The 26007-nt window shown below is 41.4% G+C and overlaps 1 protein-coding gene across 12 annotated transcripts in view; it reads left to right on the forward strand.

The window, feature by feature from the left end:
- sox5 (SRY-box transcription factor 5) overlaps positions 1-26007 on the forward strand; it is a 243833-nt gene that overhangs the window by 35021 nt on the left and 182805 nt on the right. The window lies entirely within an intron of this gene.

The following is a 26007-nucleotide window of genomic DNA, read 5'->3' on the forward strand; positions in this document are numbered from 1 at the left end:
AAAAAAATAATACAGCACAGAAGAATGTCTAATTTAGCGTGAGATTTCTTTGTTGAGCGTGAGACCATGAGATTGAGGTTGAATGCGTGAGTGTCACACCAGATGCGTGAGAGTTGGCAACCCTGGTATTGTATGTATAAAAATTTACAGACAAGATACAGGTAAAGTCAAATCCTCTCTGCCAGCTCTGCTACCACTTCATACCTCTCACATTGTCACGTTTTAGTCCAATGACGATGACAATTCAGATAGAAGTGTTTTTATTACAACAAAATAAACTCAGGCAATCTATGATGATGGAAGACCATGTGCAAGCATAAACGCACAAACTGAATGCAAGGAGGAACTTGGAACTTGAATACATAGAGATAATGAACAGAATACAGACAGGTGAGCTCATTAAATAAATATCCATGACAACTGATTAGTGGCGGGAAACTAGAATAAAGGAAACCGTAATGCCTGGCTCACACTACAGGAGTTTTAAAATCCTAACCGATTTTGAAATCTGCTTGCACCACACACTTAAGGAGAATCTTTGCAGATTTTCTTCCCTCAAATCTTAAACATGCTCACACTACAAGATTTGAAAATCATGGCGCATCACACACTACAAAATGTTAATAAGATTATCATGCCAGATATGATTCCACCATGATCACGTGATCTCACGCAACAGATCGGAAGCGGAAAAGTGGATGTAAACTAAATATCTGTCCTTCAGATCAAGTCATATTTGAAAAATATGCCGTGACCAAGGAAAGCGAAATCTTAAAAAAAAAAAAAAATCATCCTTTTAACATTTAAGGATATTTCTAATGAATGGCGTCATCTCTATGAGGTGACTTGTCAGCTTCAGCGTTGCCTTGCCCATGCGCCGGAATGGGCAGCTGAGCCTTATAAAGTGGAGCTCAAAGTTAAAATCAAATGTTAAAATAATTAACAGCTTGTTTCATTACTTATATATTAGAATGAATCCGAATTTCTTGTTATGACTCACTCAAAGGCAGTATCTTGCCGCCACCTAGTGGCCTAACTGTGTAACTGGACTGAGTGACAGCCTGTCTATAACACGCAGAGACGAGCAATGACGATACTGGTGAAATATCAGCAGAAAGCCTCTCGTTTGGTGAGATTACAGGATCGGAACTAACTGTTATATAACAATGATCTAACAAGCTTGTGTCAGGTTTATGTTCTGTTATACTATGTGGACCCTTATTTTGACACTGTATCTTCCGTTTACTCCACTTTCTTTTGTTTCGGTTTCATTACTGAACATGTACTAGTCTTCGTGCCTGCCGACAACAGTGTAACACTTTTATTTAGCAATAAATAAATAAATAAAGATAATAAATAAAGATAATACCGCATATCCTTTTTTACAGTCTATGTGCATATCACGCTGATGAGTCACTCAAAATTACCTCATTCCTTCACCACGACAGCCCTATACTTGTTTCTTATTGGCTATTGTGACAGTACTGACGTAATCACAATCTTGCTCATCCCGATAAATATCAAACATGTTTGATATGATCGGGGCGACCCCGATTTGTGTGAGAGCAGATCGGGAGGTGCAAGATTCGATCTTTGAACGCCTCACATTACCAGATAATCTGCGCCGAACATCGGAACCGATCGAGGTCCTCGACAAGATATTTTCTCCGATTCTCCGGAGGGGGAAATCGGGCATAAATCGGCCTAAAACTCCTGTAGTGTGAGCCAGGCATAACAGAAGAGAAATAAACTAAAAGTCCATTAAAGAGAAACTAAAGCAAACATGAACATAATGGGAACAGAACGCCCCCCTCCAGAAAGGTGCATCCTCTTGTCGTAATATATCGACAGAGGGATAGGTAGGGTGGGGGCTCCGGAGAACGACAAGAGGCTGGCGAAGAACCAGAAATATTAAGGAGGAACTGGGGTGGAGCAGACAGCGGAATGACCCCTGGAAGAGCTGACGGTGGAAGGAACCAGGGAGGAGGCGATGGCAGGATGACATAGGTGGAAGCCCAGAGCACAGGTGGTAAATAGGCCCACGGCGGAATCGATGGTGGTAGGACCACCAGAGAGGAGTTAGCGGCTCAATCCCTAGCAATGGAGCTGAGAGACCTGGAGTCCCCGGCGAAGCTGAGGCGATGACAGGACCTGGACGACATTGTAGGATTCAGAGGCATAGCCGCAGCAAGGAGCCAATGAGGTGGAGCCTTGTGACCGAGGGCCAAAGTGGATCCGGAGTGAAGGCGGAGCCTGACAGAGCCAAAGAGGTGGAGGGATGAAGCACAGCGAGAGGCCCAGAAGTCCGCGGGGCAGGCAAAGCGACGCCTGACCAAGGTGGAGCCAGAGGGGTGAGGGAGCCCGGTGAAGCTGTGGGGACAACGGTCCCAGGTGGAGCCGAATGGTCGATGGCTCGAGGTTAGGTTACGGGAATGGCTGCCCGAAGTGAAGCCAAGGAATCAACATTCCAAGGCAGAAGATGCGAGGTGGAGCCAACATAGTCCTTGTTCCAACAATGGAGGTGAGGGACTGAAGGGCGTCAGTGAAGGTGGGCTGAAGGAGCGACTGATGAGCAGAGGAGGTGGGAGAGGGAGGCAGGGTGGGTGGGTGTATTATCCACAGCGATGAAGTCTTGGAGCTGGACAGGACCAGCATCCTAGGCTCAGGGTCCCTGGTTGGCATCAGTAGTCTCCAGTTCTGCGGTGGCCTCAGGCTCCTTTCCTGCCATGGGCCGAGTACTCAGGCTCTACAGTGGTCGACAACGCGTTCATCAGCAGCAGGTATGCGCACTGCAGACAACAGAGGATCGCCTTTCTCCAGGTTCCTTTTCCCAGGTCTGGTAAGTCAAGGGGACTGTAAAAGTTTGCCACCATCCAATAAAAAGACTTGATGGTCTCATCATCAAAGTTGGATCTGGCAGCCAGTTGACTAAAGGGGTAGAGTAGAGTACTTAAACTAAAGTTGGCTAAAGTGGTAGAGTACTTAAAGATGGAAAGCTTCTTACAGGCTAAGTCGATGAGTTTTGAGGGTCGGGTATTCTGTCACATGTGAGTCCAATGATGATGAAGAAGATTCAGATAGAATTGTGTTTATAAACACAAAGTAAACTCATGCAATCCACAATTATGCAAGACAGCGTGCAAGCACAAACAATACCAGACAATGAACTGAATGCAATGAGGAACTTAAATACACAGAGATAATGAACAGAATACAGACAGGTGTGCTCGTTAAATGAATGTCCATGATGACTGATTAGTGGCAGGAAACTAGAACAAAAGAAACGGGTAACAGAAGAGAAACAAACTAAAAGTCCATAAAAAAGAAGGTAAAGCTAAACTGAACATAATGGTGGCACACATATTCGGTCTGGAAGGCACCACACATACAAGCAAAGTGAAAATAACTACTTTTAAAACGCATTTTAGCCAATCAAATCAGAAGACTGGAAATGTATTCACCAACAAAGTATAACAGAATAAACAGTATTATCCTTTATACAACATAACAGATAAAAAACAATGTCTATTTTTCTATAGAAAATAACAAAATAAATATAAATTGTTTATCAATTATATATAACAATACATTTGCTTGTAAATTTTCATATCAATTTAGCTGGCAGTGTTTCAGAGAGAAGGTATGTGGTTAAAGTGGTGAAATTGTTTTAACTCCTATCATACATGCAGTGTATATCAGCAATCGGCCACCATGCTCTCCTGAACATCAAAAAAACCTGAAAAAAACCTACAACGGTGGACCACTAGTACAAACTACATGTTGTACTTGATGGCTGTTGTTTGCTTAGGTGAGTGAAGCAGGCGTGTTATCTCTTCAGAAGTAGGTTTAGGTCAAACTGACATTCAGGGGTGCAAACATGAGGCATCTAATCAGTCTGGCTCAGGTCAAACTGGCTTCTAATTGACATGCCGTGTGTGTAACGAGAATCTGAGACGGGTTACACTGACAGCTGTCAGTACGGCATGCAGTTCTACTTGTTACCTTAGGATGCAGACATATGTATCTCTGCAGCAGCGTTGCTTACCTACATCCCCACTCTATCGCTCTCTACACCCTCCCATCTCTCTGCAATTGGATGCAGTGGGATTTCTTTAGCAGTGAGAGAGACTGAAGGAAGGTTGACATGCATTCCTTCAAAGTGAGACATGATCCTAAGCATGAATTTGGGCCTGAGGGTCTGGTACCCTTGAGCCGGACTTTCAGACTACTTCTGTTTCTGTTCATTCAACTTCTTAGTTTTCTATTGTAGCCCACCAGAAGCCTATGTCAATTTTTTAAATATATTTTTATTTTATTTTTTATTCCATTTGGCATGTCAGTATTTGGTCTGACAGGCCGTTTTCAATCAGGGAAATTGAGACTGAGTCGTACGTTTACAGGCTGCTTTCTTCCCGTCATACGTGATTTATTTTACGAGTCTGACCTGACCCAGTGATCTTTTTCTATGCCCATGAGACAGAGACACTGAACAATCAGAATGTTTGATAGCACTCTTTTATACGCTTTATGAATATTTCATGTATTTTGGCCCTGCATGTGGATTTTGAAGTGAGACACAAAGAAAAACTATGAAGAAGAGAACATCTCATTGTGTGTGTGTGTGTGTGTCTGTGTATGTTTGTGTTTCAGAGGGAGAAAGAGAGCACATGCTCTGTCCTGTAATTCCTCAGTGCTTGTTTAAAGTCACCTTTTCTTTCTTTCTTCCTAATGTTTTACAGGATGTTCAGTCACAGGTTGACAAAGAATATGGTGATTACTCCTGTTTTACAGTACAAATACGGTTATACTTAAACTAGGTAGGGCTGTATGACCAGAATTTATAAGTACTTTTAAATAGTAACCATCAATTTCACAATATAGTTATTTTGCTGGTTATTCAACCCCATAAAGAGTTAGATAATGCATAGTTGTGGATCAATGTCTATTTTCTTCTGATTAAAATTGTATTATTAATAACTAATCAATTATTTCAATCTTTAAGATTATTTAAAATATAATTTTATAGTATTAAAAGAAATTTACTTAACAAATATTAAAATAATTTGAAAAAGTATTTAAAATATATATTATTTAAATTTTACAAAATATTTTCACTGGGCTAAAAAAATTATGTGCTTGTCAATCCCAAATACTGACTGTATGTGTGAATAGTCTTTATAAAACAAAACTGTATATGGACAGTTTACTATACATATGTTTGTTTGCCATCTCTCCTGCAGATCTTGCTCTAGTCATCGTGCTATATGCGTCCTGGGTCAGTGAGAGTCTAATCGTGATACATATTTTCCGTTACAGGGTGTCGTAAATGGGCGGGTGACCAACATGTGGCAATGGATCCTGTGTCTGACCTGTGTGTTAATACAGGCGGCACTTAATGTAGTCCTGCCGTTTGCCTCCATTTCCACCTAATTTGATTTGGCCCTAAATGTCACTTCCATTGCATTGATTAAACCTCAGAGCTGGTCCAGGAAGGTTAAGGAGACAGGATGGAAGCTGTCACAGGAGCACAGCTGACCCATCTATAGAGATACACATGAACACAAATGCATACGGCTAAGCATTGACCCCAGCATACTCCTACAGAATTATACGGCTAAGCATTGACCCCAGCATACTCCTACAGTATTATTAGTTAATAATTCTGTAGGAGTATGCTGGGGTCAATGCTTAGCCGTATGCATTTGTGTTCATGTGTATCTCAGGGCAAATCATAAGTGTTTTGGTCCACTGATGCTGTTTTCAGTGAAAACAGCAAACCCTGAAATCAGTCCATCCATCCGTACATCCATGCATTGTTTTATTTGTCTGTCTATCTTTTGTTCTGCCTATTCTGGCTATTTATCGCTTTATCGTTTTTTCTTTCTGGCCTATTAACTCATACAGATGCCCACAGAGCCCATGTCCAAATATGAATATATGTGTCTCTACTATGGTGACGAGTAGGTTTGCCCAGTAGAAAGTTTTGCACAATAAGAACAAAAATTTGAATAGATATTGCCCATTAACTATACAGTACTAACATTTAACACACTACCCTTCTATAAATTACATATTGATGACCAGTGTTGCCAAGTTTCACTAGAAAAATAAGCAACCTGGTCTGAAAAAAAAAAAGTGCCCAAAATAAGCGACCCTTGGTTTTGAGTGGTGGGGCATACGCACATCATGCATATGGCCCTCATTTGAAGTTATTTTGTTCCAGTTTTCTATTATGTTTGACCAAAAACATTTATTACTTTTGTCCTTGAACCAAAAAAATCCTCTTAATTTCATGGCATGTTATTAAAGGATCAAATGACCATCTCATCACTGCATGGACTGAGTTAAAATAGTGATTTTATTGTCCTCAAAACTCATAAGACATGTAAAGACATTGTTCTGAAACGTTTGCCCAACCAAATTTGAGTTAGGCATTTCACTTTTTCTTCCATCGCTCCAGGTTAACCCATGATTCATTTATGATTCAGGCAAAAAACAACAACAAAGCAAATCAAATACTGCTGCTTTTCATGCAACATATTAATTACTCATCATACTCATTACCGTTTACAAGCGGGCTGAGTCCACTTTGTTCAGGAGATCTAGGACCGAAAGCATGTAGTAACCATGGGCTGGAGCCAGGTGTGAAAACACCCTTACATGCTTTTGACACCACAGCGCTCATTCAAACAAACACAGCAGACAGACAGAGGCTATGTTCAAAATTGGTCTACTATACCCTCATTCACAAATTCCCTACATTAGTCCACTAATATAATTTACTTGAAGTAAATAAAAATGAGTGAGTGAATTCGGACACTGAGTGCGCCGGAAAGGCTGCCGCTTTTTTGTAGTTTGTGGTTGCTGTTTAAAAATAATTTGACACTTAGCAAACTGGCAGTTCCAGTAGTAATGAAAAGATGTATCTCGAAACCTGTCATGGATTAATATAAACCTTAATTAAATTTTTTTATAATCTATTAAAAAGGAATTTATACCTGTATGACATTACACTGTACCCACATTGGACCAGCGGTTTGGAAAACGAATGGAATGGAAATTCAGCTTCGGGCGCCATCTACTGGTCAGATGTAGTAATTCATTGGACATGTTATAAGCTGTTGAGTGTACATCAGTTGTATACTCATTATTGCGGTGCATTGTGGGATTGAATGAGTGCACTCAATAGGTCCTCTATGGTTTCCGACATGCTACAAATGGATGTCCCCTCAAACAGTGCCCTATTTAAGGGTATAGGGGGCGATTTCGGACACAGCCAGATAAACAACATCACTCAGTAATGATAAAGCGGTCATAGCTTTTGTGCTATGGGTGCCAACCACTAACAAGCCCAAACGAACGCAACCCACGACTGTTGATGACTCATTAATGAGAAATCATTTGCTCATTAAGGGTAACCAGCGCTGTCATCCACATTAGTTTTTTCAGGGTATATGTGTGTTGCATTTGTATGCTATTTATTATCGAGAAGGAACTGTAGCCAGCCGGTATTATATTTCGGACAGATGAAGCTGGTGTGAGCACTTTGGCTGAGCACAACTCTGTTGTTCTTGCTAACCTGTGTGCTGTAGTGACAGAATCGGAGCAGTCTGACTTAGACTCTTGTTTTCCTGGATCACTGAGATTTCTCCTCTAATTTATGATTTGCTGTAATCCTGCCAACAAGTTGTAGGAGCAGCAGGTGAATCTGCCCTATATAAGGTGTTAAGTGTGTTTTCATGCTGCTCATGAGCCATACCAGAGCTTTGGATGCAACGCACATACTTGTGGACTAGTGATGCGCGGGTCGGCTTTTTTTCCAAACCGCGGGTCCCGATTTTATGAAATTATTTGGCCCGCCCCAGCCCGCCCCGCACCACTGTATCTAGTTTTACAAAACCCGCCCACCCCGCACCCGCGACCGTTAAATAGACATAGGCTTTGTAATGTAAATGAAAACAGCCTTTATTTCAGCCTGAAAGTGCTTGGAAACATCGCCCTGTAAACTGGCAACAACATAGAACCATACATTATTATGAATATGAACCATAAATCAGGTCATATTAATAAGATACATTTTCAACATTTACAAAGCAGCGTTTGTATTCATCTAATAGGCTAAGCCATTTTTTTATTTCTTAGACTCCCCACAAATATGTCTTGACATGCTGGAAGTGCCCGTTTTGTGGCTCTTCTGTTTGTATATTTTTCACACGATTTGCACTTCACGTAGCCGATACTGCTGTTGTCTCCTGCTGCAACTATTTCTGAGAACCGGTCCCAAACATTAGATTTAGAGGCCTGACCTTTTTTTTTCTTTAATTATGTAAATTCCCGACCTCAATTTCTCCTGCACCTCGTCTTCCATCTCCACTTTTATTTCTCCGTTCTTGTTGTCGTGGCTGGCGGCGGGAGCTGCTTGGCGCGCCGCTTTCGTGACGTGTCATGTGACGCCAAAGGTTTGGGGACATCACGCAATTTACGTTGCTACGGCATTCGTATTGTAACCTTATCAAAGAACCTAATAAAATATGCAAATAGATATTCCCAAATATTTAATATAGGCTGGAAATTGCAAAGCAACATTCATGGATTTATTTAAAATTTAGTTTTTAATGACCCGCCCCAACACGCCCCGCAAATAAAGTGACAATTTCTTTCCCCGCCCCATTCCGACCCGTGGGTTACCCGCGGGGTCTGCGGGTTACGAGTCGACCTGCGCATCCCTATTGTGCACACATTGTCTTGCCACTTGTATTGGTATAACTCTTCCATTTTGCTCTCTATCTTTCTCTTTCTCTCTCTCTCTCTCTCTCTCTCTCTCTCTCTCTCTCTCTCTCTCTCTCTCTCTCTCTCTCTCTCTCTCTCTTTCTCTTTCTCTTTCTCTTTCTCTTTCTCTTTCTCTTTCTCTTTCTCTCTCTCTCTCTCTCTCTCTCTCTCTCTCTCTCAAAAATAGTCATGTCCACCTATTGCATGTTTTGAAGAAATTTGTCAGTAATTTAAATTTTAGTTCCAAAGGTCCAAATGTTGTATTGTTATCTATAATTAAGCCCATTACAAATTGTATTATCAGCATAACTATTTGAGTAAAAAGTTAAATTTATAAAACAAAAGGTACTTGTAATCATAAGAACTCACGTGTCACATACACACGTCTAGAAATACGGTAGTGCAGAATCTAAAATAGCTTACACTTTCTGTTTAAAAATGTTCAAAATGCTTTTTATTTCAGGTTTAAATGGGGGAAAAAAAATCCAGATTTGACTTTTGGACCACTGTATGAATTGACCAGATACAAAGAACAACAACTTATCCAAACATTGCAACTGCCATTTCCCCAGTGAATGAGATTTATGTTTAGTTTTTGCCCTCTTAATCTGTTAAACAATGGTCATGTTGGTTGGCATTCTTTTTCCTGAGCCGAGTCAATTGATAATAAAACACTGTCAATACAACACCTGAAAGTGCTTTCACATCTCCACATCTTCACATAGAGTGAATTGACTCGGGAAACACAATGACTGGGGAAAAGTTTCCCAATTAACCTGAATTCACCCCTACATACAGTAATTGCAAAACATAATGTTAATGTCAAGGCTTAAAGCAGTATGAACACTTAAAAAAGAAATCTAGATTTCTTTCTTTATGACTCTTTTTTTTTTTTCAAAAAAGGTTTTTCAGGAAGATGTAGCCTACTAACAGTGGTATTCAGATAGGTAATAGCTTTCAACAGAAATTGAATCAAGTAATCAAATATAAAATAACACTGCTGTATATATTACATAGCCTATAGACTAATCCTTATTTAAAACTACAAAAGTAATTCATTCAAGAGCAGTGAGTGATTTTCATCTGTCTTTTCTTGTTTGATTAACATTAATGGCTGTAGCAGTCATGGGGCTGCTGTCACTTTAAGAGCTGCTCAGACCCAATAAACTATTTTTTTCAATTGTTTTTTAATTGGAGCATTGCATTTTTTTTAAAACGGCAACAGCGCGACGAGGCGCTGCTAGTCTTTCACAGCTTTTTTTTTGGTCGCCGATAGTTGAAGAATGTTCAACTTTGGGTAAAACGCAGCACTCATAACTGGCTAGGTTTACATGCACAGCTTTTGTTTCAACCGGACTGAATTCACTCCGATTGATGAATCCGAATGTGGTGTTTACATGAACGCTAAACCTTATCGGGTTGATGTGCACGTTTATATAGCTACGTTTACATGGACAGCTTTTGGTTCAATCGGAATGAAATCAATCCGATTGATGAATCCGAACTCATTTTTTACATGATTTTACATTATATCGAAATTGTTTTTTTTACATGGTATGGCAGACTGCACGAATATACTGCCGCTGTTCGCGCATAACTATTCTCCTCTATTGGTTCTTTATTTGTTTTAAACAGCAGACTTAATATTTATCCGTCACTGGTCATGATTTGGAGACAATGAGCATATGAACCGTTTTGCCGTGCTGCTTATATTTATCACGCAGTAAAACCCTGTGCCCAAAACCTGTTGTCTGTGGATGAGAGTCTGAAACAAGGACTGGTGACGTTGTCCTGTTCCACTTCACAGATGCTGAGTGAAATGAGAATTTTAGAATAACGGGACACTCATTTAGATGACACTTTATTCAACAGGAAGAACAGCTCGTTCCGCATACGTCTTTACGCTATAAGTGCAATCCTTTCAGTTTCGGTTTTCAATCCGATCAAGTGTTTACATGTTCTCTACATGTTCTTCTTACACAGCCAGATAAAATACTTTCTACATTGTATCGACATTTAATTCTCCGAAACGCACTGTCTGCGAAATCAGATACTAGTAATACTTCCATGGATATTCCATATCATAGCATCCAAAAATGCTATGCTGCCGAAGTGCTCTTAAGTGCCCGCAGCAAGGCGTTATCAGAAAAGCGCTGGCATTTCCAGCTAGCTATAAATGCTTTGGTGGACACGCGACCTTAGGTTGGGGGAGGTGACCTTGTTTTATTTCTACAGATTAGAGAAAAACAGACCGTACAGGCCATCGCATGTTTAAAAATTAAAAATTTGTTGTTTAACTGCAAAACACTGCAACTAATGAGCAACGTCCTTTCAGCTGATATGTTGGGCTTACTGGGTTAAAGTAATTAATATTCACTCCATGTCATTTCAAACTCTATAGCAAACAAAATTAGATATTCATGCAACTTGTTTCCATACAACAAAAGCATGTGGTAACCATGGGCTGTACCTTGTAAACCTTTTTGCTTGCTTGAACAAAATTTGAGAGCTATTTGCCATACAGTTGTATATAAATCACTTTCATGGTGCTTTGTTTTACCTTTGTGGAGCTTGACGGCCTCTGGACATTGATTTTATTGAATTGAAAAGAGCAGCGTGAACATTCTGCTAAATGCGTTCTTTTGAGTTACACTAGAAAGTACAGTAAGTCATACAGGTTCGGAACAACAATGCTACCTTTTTTGCTGAACTATTGCTTTTACTTGCATTCAAGTCTGTGGCTAGACAGACACATACACACGCAGACTTTTTGCTCACCATCATCTCCTCAGCATAAGGTCTCTTTGTCGCCACAATGCTAATGTTAGGCTAGTTCACAAGACAAAGGCAGAGTTGTGCCTTTAACAGTACAGAGTTAAATATTTCATCCGCCCTGCTTGGCTGTCGGAGCCAATTGCCTGCGCCACTAAAGAGGCAAAGTAACACAAGCTGACAGCAACAGTCAGTGTAATGTGCTTTAGAAAGACGAGCAACGGCCTTAACATAAACACTGTCTCTGGTGCAGTCAGAAGACCTCCACATTAGTGTTTCGGTTCCCCTGGAACGTAAACACAGGCCCGATGTCTAACCTGCCTCACAAGCAGACCTCTACACCCTCGGGATCACGGCAACCCTTCCGACAAATCAGTGGTTTTGAACGAAGTCTTATGCTCTGACTCATATTTTTTTGGTTCTGAAGTCTTGTGTAACGTTTGACTGTATATTGTGAACAAATAGTCGAGTGTGTAAAGAATCATTTCATTGGGCGAACTGAACAAATACTCTCTTCACTGAACATCAGTGTTTTGAGTCAGAACGGGAATCAGAGAATCATTGAATGTGATCTTGTTTTTCAACAAATGAAACATGAATGAGAATCTGCACAGCAACTGAATGTGAGTGAAGAATGTTGTTTGTCTTTAACCAAATTGAGGAAAACTATTTATTTGCTATCATATGAGCGGTTATTTTAGTATTTATATATTATTATAGTATTTAATAATATTATATTTATTTTAATATTTTCAGTTCATTTTATAATTTTTTTGTGTGCTTTTGTGATTTTAAAAAATCTTTTTTGTATTTGTATTCAGCTTTAATTTCAGTTTTAGTCATTTTAGTACTTCAACTTAAAATTATTTCAGTTTGTTGCCAAGGTAATATTACAAATTTTAAAAGTTTTAAAAAGGTTTTTCATCTAATGTTTGTTTTATTTCAATTAGTAACATTTCTTAAGTCTCTTATTAGGTCTGCAGACATGCAAAATTTAATTAAAGGTGCAGTAGGTGATCTGTGAAATGCTAACTTTAGCCTTCTTGCATTGGAAGCATACAATCTCATCCTCCCTGCAAATCGCCGTCCAAAACGCATGAACGCGCACAGACAGGACAGAACGGGATAGAATAGACTGTATTTCAGCTTTATTCATGCGATTACAGGACATGGCAGCAGTCGACACAGTCGAATCTCACTGAATTATCTGCATAGGGCAAAGTCAACGGTACATAGAACTGTACTGTCAAACCTGAAATGTAGATATTTGCCACTTGTCTGTTTGCCTGCCATTCTCGCTCTGTCTGCACAGAGTTAGTGAAACACACTTATGATGTGTGCGTGAACAGGCTGCGCAGTGGTATGCAAACACACATTGACTGACGGGGAACACATGATTGAACGAACATGTTATGGTCCTACGCATTTCATAGACGATATATATTTAATAAAATGCATTTAGACTGCTTAACATAGTGTTTGCTATCAGAATATGAGGTAACTTTTAACCAGGCTAGCATAACAAAAAAATTCTGTAGAGAATCACCTATTAGATTTCTGTTTTCAAATTGCATGAATTTCCATTCATTTGGATTACACAGGCTTAATAAACAATCTAATAAACCTAATGTGATGCATATTTTTAGTGTTTGCTATCAGAATATGAGGTAACTTTTAACCAGGCTAGCATAACAAAAAAATTCTGTAGAGAATCACCTATAAGATTTCTGTTTTCAAATTGCATGAATTTCCATTCATTTGGATTACACAGGCTTAATAAACAAACTAATAAACCTAATGTGATGCATATTTTTCAGTAGTACATAAAGGAAACTGGTACAAAACGGTTAGGATTTCTGCCCTCAAAAAGCTTCAAAAAGCATGTATTCAAATTGCTTAGAATCAGCATAAATCGGTTGATTGTGAAAACAATTACATTTATTCAGTTAAAAGTATGAATGGTTAAGATATGGCTATAGCTGTGGAACATGCAGTATACTCAGTAAGTTAATGTATGAGACTGTAGCTAATTGGATTTGGTAATGATAAATATACAAACCTGGTTATTGTGTATTTAAAACATTCAGTTTATTTGTACTATTAGAAATCGTATTGTTTCATTTATGTATGTGTGAGGGATATGTATGGCTGAAATTTTATATGCAATTTTAACATAAATTTAGGCCTAAATATTGTACGACCATGTTAAGCAAATGATTCAGTGAAAGATATGTATGGCTGAAATTTTATATGCAATTTTAACATTTAACATTATTTAGGCCGGTGAAATCAGTGAAAGAATCTGAGTGGATCTTTTTTGTGAACGGAATCAAAAGATTCAAGTCACTGGGATTATTCCACACAGACAAACTCCACGCGCTCCCAATGATGGTGTCGTGGTGTGATGTAAAGAGCGAAAAGGATGAAATGAATAGAAGGAAAGTGAAAAATATAGGGGAGAGGAAAGAAAGAGCGAGAGAGAGAGAAAGAAAACGAGCAGATTTCTTCCCCTCCCATCCTCTTGTTTGGTTCTCAGAATGTGTAAATGGCCAGGGGGAAAATTGAGGGGGTAGAAACTCTCCTCTCTTGTTAAACTGCTGGCAGATGACAGAAAAATTAGAGGCATTTTGCTCTTGACAGGTTGTTGTGTTTCTTTTCTGCTTCAAATGGTTTGTGTCAGTTTGTTTTCAGTCAAGCTGTCTCTCCCTCACAATGCACGCAGTGTACAGGTTTTGTTCCATTGGGGAAAAGGATCTGATATATCTAATGCCTTTCAGTTTGAAAAGAACAGTGGAGGGAAACACACTCACTGCTGTGTCTGCTAATTACAGTGGCAGACTTTGATTACTTGTTTGAAAACACTTTTCAAACATGCGTAATGATAACAATTAGTTACCGCTACATTTTCTCAGCATGCTCAGAATCTCTCTCTCTTTCTCTGTGTCTTGACTGCATATCTTTCTTCCAGAGTTTGTGCAATGTGGAATGAACATTTGTCTGGATTCGGTCACATATGTCGATGTTAGCACATTCTGCTGTAAAAACGACTGCGTTTAAAAGGTACAGTTCACTCAAAAAATGATAATCTGTCATTTACTTACACGCATGATGTCACGCACCCATGTGACTTTCTTCTGTCAAACACAAAAAGAGAATTTTTGAAGAACATGTTATGCTACTCTTTTCCTGACAATGAAATGAAAGTGGATGGTGACCAGAAATTGTCGATACACGATAAATGTATCATAAAGGCCGGACTTGTGAACCAAATTCCATTCAAATTATCTGAAGCTGTATGATAGCTTTATATGAGGAGCAGACAAAAATCATCATTATTCACTGAAAATCTTGCTTGAAAACCTGAGTCACCATTCACTTTCATTATATAAAAAATGTATGTAAAACTTATTTCTTGTGTCCCAAAGAAGAAAGAAAGTCATACGGGTTTCGGATATGGCCAAGGTAAATGGTGACCAAAATTCACTAGCTCTTAATGCCTATCGGGAAAAATCTGGAAATGAGCTTCTGCACAAAACAGATGTCTAAGATGGCATTTTAGTCTTTTTCCTTTTGTTTTTCCAACCTGTTCCTGTTTAGTTTATGACTAAGGAACTAAGGTGATACAGAATGAATGGCTTTTTACTGTAGTATAGAAAACACAATCAGGATGTACGGTTTCCTATGTAAGTGAATCAGAGATTTAGTCCCGGAGCCTCTCTCTCAAACCGTGAAATCTGACAGACATGATGGAAAGCTAACTTCGTGTGACAGGAAACTTTCCATTTGTGCCGGATAGGCCGCCTTCTTGATTTGATTATTTCTGCCTGGCTTGTGCATTCCCTCACTCATCTAGGAATGGGGTTTGACAAGAGGCAGGAGGTCTTTATTTGATTACTTATGCTTTGTATGTTTTTCTGCTGAGGTGGGTGGGATTTAAAGAGGCGTGGCGGCCTATTCCTGAGTAAAGGAACCTCTTAGACTTTGTATTGTGTATTGTTGTGTCCTCTTAACATTTATATTTGTATACACGGTCTTATACCAGATAGTCAACATTCCAAGAAGTATCGACCCTGTTTTACATTCAAGCCAATTCTTGCCTTAAAAAAAGAGAGATTTATTTATTTATTTATTTATTATTTATTTATTCAAAAATTATGCATTCAATTGATCAAAAGTAACAGTAAAGACATTTAAAATATTATCTATGTATCAAAGAATCTTAATTTTTTTTTTAAGTATCACAGTTGTGCTGCTTAATTTTTTTGAGGAAACTGTTTTAAAAACTGATAATAAGAAATCAGCATATTAGAACGATTTCTGAAGGATCACGTGACACTGAAGACTGGAGTAATGATTGCTGAAAAGTCAGCTTTGCCATCGCAGTAATAAACAAAACTTTTAAATGTATTATAATAGTAAACAGATATTTTAATCTGTAATATTTCACAATATCACTGTTTTTACTGTATTTTTGATTGATTAAATACAGCTTTAGTGAGGATAAGAGATGATTTGAAAAACATCAAATCATACCAACCCTAAACCTCAAACTGGACGGTAGTGTATCTTAAAAAAAAAAAAAATTATGAAAGACTTTTAAAGCAAAACCAATTGACACTCCTATATTTTTGCCTGTAATTCTGTTTCTTCAGAATTGTCACATTGTGCACATTTTGACATGCAGATAAAAAAAAACAAAGCCCTGCTGTTTTCTTGCATTGACACTTTTATTTAAGCTGATTTTTGATAGCTATCTGGATTGTAAACATATTTATAAAATTAAGCCGTCCTATGGAACTGGCTCATGTTTACATGTACAAACTCCGTCTTTGCATTCTTTTACTTTTAGCTTTCAGCTTAATGCCGTAATTGATTTACAGATGGACTTTCCCCCTTTTGAAACGGCCAAGTTTTGTGTTACACATCACAACGTTGTGAATGGTGGGGACCGAATTGACTGCGGAGCTGAACTCTAGAGACTTACACTTGTTCTTGTAATGTCACAAACGGACACGTTTAGCCTGACAGTCGAGATAAGCCACTGGCATTTAAAAAATGGCCCTCTAACCTGAGGAACTGATCTCACAAGGGCCTATACTGTCTGAGATTTTTCACACTATCTTCAGACACATACTGGAGAAAATAGCCCAGATGTGCCAGAACCGCCACCACATTAACAGTGCCACACCATGCACAGCCTCTCATACACGCACATCTAAAAGCAGTGTGTCAATAGCAGCAACTGTCATCAGACTTCGCATTTTATGGGTCAGTGTTGTTGTTGTCGTCCTCCCAATGTCAATGAAGACAAAGAGGCTAAACCGACACCAGCTGTTCCTAATACCACTGTGTGCTTTCTCTCTCACACACTCATCTACATGTGTTACACCTGGATTAGCTCTCTGTTCCCCAGGATCAAATGCACACCATCTATCCCTTTACGTGATTATTTTCTCTTTCTTTCCCTCGCTCTCTCTCTTTCATTATCTAATATGGAGCGTAATCCTCTTGTGGAATTAATCTGCTTTAACGAGTGTTTGTTACCATGCTGAGATGGAATTAAAATGAGTCTTAGGGAGAGGAGGGGTCGGTGGGATTCGGCACCGCTGAAATGTTTGTTCTTGTCCAACCTAGCTTATACTCCAGTGGTTAAACACGAGAGACACCTGCACACAGCCTAGATCAAATAAAGGAGAGACTGAGATTCAACATGGAGAGTTTAGGGAGTTTTTGGGGTAGTGTCGTGCCCTTGTGTCAAGAGACTTTCTCCAGGTTTCTCCAGTGGGATTGACCCTCTAATAAATGTACTTAATAAATGTACTATAAGCAGGCCCACACAGAATTTGTGATAAAATCTATAAAGCCGTATGTGTTATTATTACAACTAATTTATGATTTATTTGAGCATATTTAAATCCATTCTGCAAAATTAATGTTTTTTTTAAGATTCTATATTGCCTGCCTGTAATTATTCACAAAAAAATACACTACTGTCCAAAAGTTTCAAGTCTGTAAGATTTTTTTGAATGCGTCTCTTTTGCTCAGGCTGCATTTATTTGATCAAAAATACAAAAAAAATAGTAATATTATGAAATATTTTTACAATTTAAAAATAGATGTTTTCTATTTAAATGTATTTTAAATTGTGATTTATTCCTGTATTGGCAAAGCTGAATTTTCAGCATAACAGCATTAACTCCAGTCTTTAGTGTCACATTATCCTCCAGAAATCATTCTAATATGCCGATTTGCTGCCCAAGAAACATTTCTTATTAGCGATGTTGAAAACAGTTGTGCTGCTTAATTTTTATTTATGTGGAAATTCTTGTGATGCATATTAAATCTTGATTCTTTGATGGATCGAAAGTTCAAAAGACCAGCATTTATTTTAAATATATATTTGTTACATTACAATATTTACTGTCTTTTTTGATCAATTTAATGCATCCTTGCTGAATAAAAGTATAAATTTTTTTTTCTTAAACAACAACTTCCTTACCCCAAACTTTTGAAAGGAGTGTACATCAAACTGTATTTTGTTTAATCTATACAATAATACCTGAGATACAATAATACCTGAGCCGATCCTGACCTCCCTGGGGCGCTAAGCAAAATTCTGTTAAGGGGCCCTCTAGGGATGCTCCGATCCATCGGCCGGAGATCGGTATGGGCCGATAATCAAATTTTATGACTCGATCGGTACTCACTAAGCTTGGCCGATCTCACAAACCTATCACAATTTGATGACGTCAAAACGTGAGGAGGTAGGCCTACATGATGCGTGGGGACTTAAATGATTTGGCAGTCATGTCATCGCCGGTGTGGAATTACTATGATGTGTCGAGAAACAATGAAAAAAATGAGCTATTTGCCATGTATGTTTCAAAGGAATCTCACGTGGAGGAGCATTGTCCTCCAGAGAGATCACCTTTCTGAAGAATTGCTTCACTCGCTCAGTCCACACAGCGCCGCTCGCTCAGAACGCCCGCAGTGACGCGCTGGTTAGGAAATTAGACTAAGCCATTAGTCTAATTGCATATTTATATTAATTTAATTACTTAAATATATATGGGAGAAAATACTAAACCATAATGAGCGTCATCATAATATATTGCCTATATTCCGCATATCAAGCGCATGCATAAAGCTTGCCACAAAGAACTGACAAAAGTTATGGTTATGCAGCATGACACATTTTAATTGTTTATTAATAAAAAACTAGTGTTTTCTGGCTGCAAAGATACAGTTGCCGATGTTGACGCCATCTTCACATGTAGTGAACGCGCCTATAGAGAGTAATGCACACTTCATACGGATCAGCCTACATAAGCAGAGAGTACCCCATTTATTATCGATTTGAATTGTTTTTTTTAAAGTAGACATTTCAAGCTTTCTATACGTTCTCAGGTCTGTGAGGCAAGTATGTTATACGGTGAGTTTCGGTTCATTTATGAGACGCGCTCCAGTTCACGCGCGGGTGCCTCCGTGTCCTGATTATATTGTCTGCTATATTTCGCTTCTTATTGATTAAATCCAGGCAATTGGTTGATGAAACATTGATTGAAATTAAGATACAATTTATACAAAACAAAACTGAATTAAGTGGTCAAAATCATGTCTGACCCACTGCAAATAACTTGCCCATCTCATGCGGTTCCTTTGTCATATAGTCAACATAGATGAAACTTAAAAAATAACATTTTATTATGTAAAACATAAATATTAAACATATATTTATGTTTTTAAGTTATATTTAAACGTCACACCACTCCGCTTTTCTCATGTGTGTGGCCTATACATGCATGTTTGCGTGCATGTGGGTGAGGGGTGCGATTTTCGAATAATAATCGAATGTTTTTTTTTTTCTGTTTTTTTTTATTAATTTTGTTAAAATCTGCACAGACTTGTATTGGACAAGGTTTAAGTTACATCAGACTTCTCTATTTTAGGCGATTAAATGTTTATGTTGTCCTCCAAAGTTTACTATAGGACAATGTTTAATTTAACCTTGTGGGCTGCATCAGACTGCTCCATTTTGTTTGTATTTATCTTTGTCTAATATTAAGTGTATTAAGCATCGGTATCGGGATCGGTATCGGCCGATCAACATGACAAGAAATCGGCAATTGGTATCGGCTGCAAAAATCCTGATCGGAGCATCCCTAGGGCCCTCTCATACCTGACCCATGAGTCATGTAAACCTGACACCCCAGTGGTCCCACTACAATCCTCTCTCCTTTAACTAACGTAGAATATAATTCCTGATATCAGAAATAGACATTGTTACTAGAAAAACTACATTCTTAATATCAAGAATTCAAAGCTCAAATGGCTTGCCATTGCATGTCACTGTGTTTTAAATGATAAAAGGAATACTTGATACTTGATGGTTATTATTTACTGAGGGATGTGCATCCATATTGACCAGTATGTCCACCCAATCAACATTTTAAATGCAATAGACTATAAATCAAGTCAATGTCAATACATTGCTTTCCATCTTGCTTTATTTCAGAGTTGTAACTAAACTGATGCGGAGACTGTATAGTCATTGTCTTGTTTTAAACAAAGGCTTTGTGCGGCTAATGAGGAGTGCCATCACGCCAATATTGTACCGGTCCCCACTGTTGTTTTGCTGAAAAGTGCACGTTTCATTTCGTGCACGCGCATATTAACGCGCATATTAACGTATGACCGCCATGTGATCTGCGCTCTCTGCCTGGGCCATGAACACGCAGCTCTGCCCTCTCGGGGGTTGTGAGCTTAGCGACGCACTTCCAATGTCGACCCTGCGGGCTCGGCTCGAAGTGTTCAACCCTCAAGCTGTCACTCCGCCCTTTGCAGGACCGCGCAAAGAAGCGCCGTTCTCAAAGGCCGCCGGAGCCGGTGGCCACAGCGACGCGCTCGCCGGACTCCCTCCCTCAAACCTCGCTCTCGCCTTTCCCGCCTCCCCTCCCAGACGCGCAGCTGCCGCTCACGAGCCGCACTGCCGTCGTTTCTGATGCAAACGCTCGCCGGAATGACTCCCTCGAGCGTCTATCTCTCCACCCCCCCTCCCGGACGCACAGCCGCCGGCTTCCGCTTGATATGGATGAGCACGCGCCGCTGACAGCTGTTCTAACCGCGGCTAGCTTTCTTTACGTTACAAGAAAGCTATCCCACCCCGCATGCGTCACCGGCGAAATGAGGAAAAAGTGTGTTAGTCCCGCCGAAGCCGGACTATCCCCCATTTCTCAAACATTTCTCAGCTCCTCTTAATTCGAGCGGCTGGTAATGTAAATATAGCAACATGAGCCTGTTATATAACATGCACGCTTGCAAACAAACGCCGACACACAGGAACTGTGATGACGCTCTCTTTATGTGCTCACGCTAACTGAAATTGATGTGGTTTCCCCCTGTGGCCCAGTGGCTAAACCCACAGCTTTCGCGCCAGAGACCCGTTTTCGATCCCGGCTCTCGCAGCAGATAAAAATTGTATGCAGTTCTGAGATCGCCGCCAGCTTTCTTACGTACAGAAAGCGAACGCGCCCTCCCGCGCGCCCCGTGTGCATGTGTCACCGGCGAAATGAGTGACACACAGAAACTGTGATGACGCTCTCTTTATGTTCTCGTGCTAACTGAAGCTGATGTCATTCCCCCCTGTGGCCCAGTGGCTAAATCCACAGCTTTTGCGCCAGAGACCCGTGTTCGATCCCGGCTTCCACAGCAGATAAAAATTATGCGGCTCTCCTCAGCGAGCTGCCGTATTCAGATCCGGCTCATGCCGATGGTGTTTTTAGTGTAGAAAAGCTGCCCACACCTCAGTGTTCACCCCTACACACAAGCACAACACTTTCCGTGTCACTCACAGAGCCCACTCCCATAAAGCGGTAAATAGCCGCTCGAGTGTTAAACGTAGGAAATGTGTCCACGAGTCCGTGCCCACGCCAACTTTCTGCCCACTCTTTCACACGGCCATTAAAAGTCATATCAGTCAGAATATACACGTAAGTCCTGTGCCCGCCCATGAGCGTTCACGCTTATGCCTGGCTCACACTACAGGAGTTTTAGGCCGATTTACGCCCGATTTCCCCCTCCCGAGAATCGGAGAAAATATCTTGTCGAGGACCTCGATCGGTTCCGATGTTCGGCGCAGATTATCCGGTAATGTGAGGCGTTCACAGATCGAATCTTGCACCTCCCGATCTGCTCTCACACAAATCGGGCTCGCCCCGATCATATCAAACATGTTTGATATTTATCGGGATAAGCAAGATTGTGATTACGTCAGTACTGTCACAATAGCCAATAAGAAACAAGTAGGGCTGTCGTGGTGAAGGAATGAGGTAATTTTGAGTGACTCATCAGCGTGATATGCGCATAGACTGTAAAAAAGGATATGCGGTATTATCTTTATTTATTTATTTATTGCTAAATAAAAGTGTTACACTGTTGTCAGCAGGCAAGAAGACTAGTGCATGTTCAGTAATGAAACCGAAACAAAAGAAAGTGGAGTAAACAGAAGATACAGTGTCAAAATAAGGGTCCACATAGTATAACAGAACATAAACCTGACACAAGCTTGTTAGATCATTGTTATATAACAGTTAGTTACGATCCTGTAATCTCACCAAACGAGAGGCTTTCTGCTGATATTTCACCAGTATCGTCATTGCTCGTCTCTGCGTGTTATAGACAGGCTGTCATTCAGTCCAGTTACACAGTTAGGCCACTAGGTGGCGTCAAGAGACTGCCTTTGAGTGAGTCATACATTTCCGTTGAATTAACAAAGAAATTCGGATTCATTCTAATATATATTCAATGAAACAAGCTGTTAATTATTTTAACATTTAATTTTAACTTTGAGCTCCACTTTATAAGGCTCAGCTGCCCATTCCGGCTCAAGGCATCGCTGAAGCTGACACGTCACCTCATAGAGATGACGCTATTCATTAGAAATATCCTTAAATGTTAAAAGGATGATTTTTTTTTTAAAGATTTCGCTTTCCTTGGTCACGGCATATTTTCAAATATGACTTGATCTGAAGGACAGATATTTAGTTTACATCCACTTTTCCGCTTCCGATCTGTTGCGTGAGATCACGTGATCATGGTGGAATCATATCTGGCATGATAATCTTATTAACATTTTGTAGTGTGTGATGCGCCACGATTTTCAAATCTTGTAGTGTGAGCATGTTTAAGATTTGAGGGAAGAAAATCTGCAAAGATTCTCCGTAAGTGTGTGGTGCAACCAGATTTCAAAATTGGTTAGGATTTTAAAACTCCTGTAGTGTGAGCCAGGCATTACTAACACACATCTCTCCCCAAGCGCTGCCCGCGCATTCCAGAGTTGTCACAAAACGCCGCCCATCACGGCGTCACATATAACTGTAAGTCTCGTGCCTGCTCACGCTTACTTATGAACACTCTGCTCAAAGCCCAGCGCGCGTCACAGAGTTATCATAAAACGATCCCCATCCAAGCGATCAGGACGTCAAATATGTATGTAAGTATCGTGCCCGCTCACAAGCATTCACGCTTACTAATAAACACTTTGCCCAAAGCGCCTTGCAGAAAGCCAAAGCGATCGGGACGTCAAAGTTATGTGTAAGTCTTGTGCCCGCACAAAAGCGCTCACGCTTACTAATAAACACTCTGCCCAAGGCTCCGCTCGCGCATCACAAAGTGATAAAGGGCGCTTCCCATTCACGGAAATCAGGACGCCTCCTATGTATCAGCCTGTCACGGCTGTCAGCGAGCTGCCGCTTGCAAGCACCGAGGGCGCCACCGCGCCCACACATCCGCTTCAGTTTCTCGACCCCGCAGAGCGCGGCGATCAGAACCTGGAGACCATTCGCCCCCTAGCTACATATATAAAAGCATGGGAAGCCATTCCAGGGGTTTCAGAATGGGTGCTGAGCACAATAAGGCACAGCTATTCGCTACAGTTCGCTCGCCCTCCTCCGCGCTTTCAAGCACGGACCGCGACAACTGTGAATGCAGAAGTAACACATCTACTTCGCGCAGACATAGCGAAGCTGCTGTGCAAAGGGGCCATAGAATTGGTACCGCCTTCTCTGAGTGAGTCAGGCTTCTATAGCCTTTATTTTCTCGTACGTAAGAAGGACGGAGCCCTCAGACCCATCTTAGATCTGAGATGTTTGAACAAGGTGCTTATGAAAAGACCGTTCAAAGTGTTTACAACCAGAAAAATCCTCGCGCACGTTCACCCGAGGGACTGGTTTATTTCTCTCGATCTGAAAGATGCCTATTTCCAGATTCAGATAATACCCCGTCACAGGTCATTCTTGAGATTTGCCTCCGACGGTCAGGTTTATCAATACTCCGTCCTACCGTTCGGCCTGTCCCTGGCACCCCGTACATTTACGAAGTGCATGGACGCAGCTCTCGCCCCCTTGAGTCTCACGGTCAACTGGACCAAGAGCTCATTACTGCCCAGTCAGTCAATTTCCTTTCTAGGAATAGAACTGGACTCTGTGGCCATGGCGGCTCGTTTATCGACACAGCGTGCGCGCCGTGTTCGACACCTAGCCGCGTCTTTCCAGAAGGGCAGCATCATTCCTCTGAAGACATTCCAGAGGATGCTGGGCTGTATGGCCTCAGCTGCAGCAGTGCTTCAGCTCGGCTTACTGCGCATGCGCCCGCTTCAACGCTGGCTCAATGCTCGTGCGTCTCGCCGAGCTTGGGGTGCTGGCTGCGAACGAATCAGAGTGACTCAGTCCTGTATTACGGCTCTGCAGCCCTGGTTAACAGCCGGCTGGTATCAGTGGGGTGTGATGATGGGAGCGGTCTCGTACCGAAAGCTCATCTCGACAGATGTGTCCAACTCAGGTTGGGGTGCGCTCTTCGAGGGCAGACCGGTCTTCGGCCCGTGGTCAGACCAGGAGAAGCTCCTTCACATAAACTGTCTGGAAATGTTAGTGCTCGAGAACGCGCTTAAGCGCTTCCTGCCCGCTCATACTAGTCTGATCAGACAACATGTCAGTGGTTTCCTACGTGAACCGTCAGGGCGGCGTCAGATCCAGGAACCTCTGCGATCTGACAGAGCGCTTCCTCACGTGGTCTCAGCATCACCTGCGCTCGCTGAGAGCTGCACATGTGCCAGGCCACCTTAATGACGGCCCAGACAAACTATCCAGGGACAACGTTCCCCCAGGGGAATGGTGCCTGCACCTCCAAACGGTCCAGAAATTATGGCGCCTGTTCGGCAAAGCGGAAGTCGACCTATTTGCGTCAAAAGACAACGCTCACTGCCCAATGTTCTTTTCGAAGAACGAGGACGTGCTGGCCCAAGTCTGGCCCAGCCGCCCTCTGTATGGCTTTCCTCCGATCTCTCTGCTACCGCAGGTAATCAAGAGGATCAGGGAAACGCGCCACTCGGTGCTCCTCATAGCCCCGCGTTGGGAGAATCAGATTTGGTTCCCAGAGCTGACGCGGCTGTCACTGACAGCCCCGTGGCCGATTCCGGTGAGAACGGATCTCCTCACAAGCTCGGCTCGATCTGGCATCCCCATCCAGAGCGCTGGTCTCTGCACGCATGGATAATCTATGGGTACCTGTTGCCCTGCCAGAAGGAGTGATGAACACGATCACGCAGTCTAGAGCTCCCTCTACTAGAAAGCTTTACGCGTCTAGAGCTCCCTCTACTAGAAAGCTTTACGCGTCTAAATGGTCAGTGTTCTCCAAATGGTGCACTGACAAAAACCTGGACCCACGGACGTGTGAGGTCTCGCGGCTGCTCAGTTTCCTACAAGAGCTGTCGAATAAGGGGAGGTCCCCATCCTAGCTCAAAGTCTATGTGGCGGTCGTTGCAGTCGACGCGCGGCCGGTCGCTAGGGAAAAATTAGCTTGTCATCCGCTTCCTTAGAGAATGATGAGAATGATGAACCCTGCGTGCCCCCCGTCGGTTCCTATGTTGGATCTTTCATTGGTCCTCGAGGCCCTCAACGCTTTCCCCTTTGAACCACTAGACTCCGTGGAGTTAAAGTACCTATCACTCAAAACCGTTTTCCTGACTGCACTGTCATCAGTGAAACGTGTGGGGGACTTACAGGCGATGTCTGTCAGCGCCGCGTGTCTCAAGTTCGGGCCAAATGACTCAAAAGTCATCCTCAAACCTAGACACGGTTATGTTCCTAAAGTGATTGGCACTCCATTCAGAGCGCAGGTCATTTCTCTATCGGCTCTGCTTTCATCCGATAATGAGAGCGACGTTAATCTCCTTTGCCCATTCAGGGCGCTTAGGATTTACACTGTGCGCTCCGCCCCTTTCAGGCGCTCGGAAGAGCTTTTCATTTCGTTTGGTGGGCGCACCAATGGTCTCGCCGCCTCGAAACAAAGCCTATCCAGATGGATTGTGGACGCTATAGCAGCCACTTACGTGTCGACAGGTCTGCAATGCCCCCTGGGCATCAGGGCTCATTCCACCAGAGGCATGGCCTCTTCGTGGGCATGGTCCAG

This window comes from Siphateles boraxobius, unplaced genomic scaffold (genome assembly GCF_051911475.1).
Source record: "Siphateles boraxobius isolate OS27281-9 unplaced genomic scaffold, OSU_SipBor_1 19, whole genome shotgun sequence".
Classification (NCBI taxonomy): Eukaryota; Metazoa; Chordata; class Actinopteri; order Cypriniformes; family Leuciscidae; genus Siphateles; species Siphateles boraxobius.